The following is a 1,709-nucleotide window of genomic DNA, read 5'->3' on the forward strand; positions in this document are numbered from 1 at the left end:
TGGGATGAAAAAGCAGTGCACACGAGTTAGACAGTCATTTAAACCAGAGAAGCATTTGCTCAAAAAAAAGGATTTGATTGCTGCGAGCACTGATGCTGATCGACATAGTTTTTGGATGAGTATTGTTAAATTTGAATGGAAATTATACTGTGCACAGGGTCAATGTTTAAACTGCCTTTAATGAATTATGTAAATGATAATAACTGTACATGTCATTATGAGCTTATGTACAGTCAGTCAGTGAGCAATAGTTTGTTCTGTTTTTGGGTGTGAGTTACATACACAATGGATGTTTATGGGAACTGCTTTTAATTAGGCTTTTAAAAAATGTATTAAGTATATCAATTATCAATGAGCACCCACCTACAAAAAGTTACACTAGATTTGACCAATCATTTGTTATAGTAGCATTAAAATCAAAAGTGTAAAAATATCTTTTTAGGAATGACTCATACAGTATAGAAATGTTGCACAGGTGAAGAATAAATACAAGACAAAGTATGAAAGATAATATGAGTGTGAATGAGTAAAAATACTTGCAAAGGTGTCCTTTGCTTTGGAAGATAAAAATCTAAAACTCTGAATCTGTTTGTGCCTTGACGCTGTAGATGGTGACAACCCTCAGAGGACACAGAGCGGCCCCGAGGAGCTTACCAAGCCCATGTACCAGAGTGTCATCAAGAAGGAGGGCTCCTCCATGGTGGGCATGGGCATGGCCATGGGGATGGGGATGGGGATGGGGATGGGCGCGGGACTGCGCTCGGCCGCCGAAGCTGCCTCACTGGCCGAGGACTACGTGTCTCCGCCCAAGTACAAGAGCAGCCTGTTGCACCGCTACCTGAACGACTCGTTGCGCCACGTCATGGTGGCCAACGCCGTCATGGACGCTCGCAAGAGGAACCACTCCGGCTCCTTCAGCTCCAACGAGTACGACGACGAGCTGCTGTCACCGTCCTCCTCCGAGGCCGAGGCGAACTTTGTTTATCGGGCTGGTAAGGAGCCACATTTCTTGCATTCTTTCCCCTCACACACGCACGACATCCTTCACTTTTGTTCTTTTTTTTGTCCCCTCCATCTGCACATTTTGTTTTAATTTCTGCAGCTGGTGCTGGTGGTGTTATTTCCAACTGTCTGCCTCTCTGCCTGTCTTCCTCCCTCCCTCTGCCATATTACACTGTTTTCTCCCACCTCCCTACTTTCACTTAATATGGGGTTTGTGTTGCTAAATGTGTTTCTTATGACTCCTGATATGGAGATGCAGTTAAGAGGGCCCTGAGCCTTAAATCTATTAGATTTAAGCAAGACTGCAGTGTGTCTAAAACACACACACACTCATGTATTGTCACTTCACACACTCGTGTAAGCACACTGGCTGTCTCTCACCCACTCCAGCTGAGCAGAGAAGGAATTCCCCCCAGCCAGCTCCTCTGACCAGGCTAGGCCAGACACAACAAGGCCATGTGGAACATGCTCACTTTCATGCTACTGTTTGGCAAGTCTTTGATCCTGCCATGAGGTCCTGCTGGGAGAGCCAGGACAGGGAAAACAGGCTGTGTTTGTGTGTCAGCAGACTGGGTGAATGTGATACATAAAAAATGCATTTCTTTTTTAGATTAAAGTCAATTTACTTTGGCTTTAAAAAAGAGAAAAAATATAAAACTATACAGATCAATGTCTCGTTTTAGTTTCCCCAGCAAAGGCAACATAAC

The 1,709-nt window shown here is 44.2% G+C and overlaps 1 pseudogene; it reads left to right on the top strand.

Moving 5' to 3' along the window:
- The first annotated feature begins 608 nt into the window (after positions 1-608).
- LOC111665107 (homeobox protein Mohawk pseudogene) lies at positions 609-992 on the top strand (annotated as a pseudogene).
- The last annotated feature ends 717 nt before the right edge of the window (positions 993-1,709 follow it).

This window comes from Seriola lalandi, unplaced genomic scaffold (assembly GCF_002814215.2).
Source record: "Seriola lalandi dorsalis isolate HSWRI2012SDOR001 ecotype SW California unplaced genomic scaffold, Sedor1 jcf7180002002016, whole genome shotgun sequence".
Taxonomy (NCBI): Eukaryota; Metazoa; Chordata; class Actinopteri; order Carangiformes; family Carangidae; genus Seriola; species Seriola lalandi.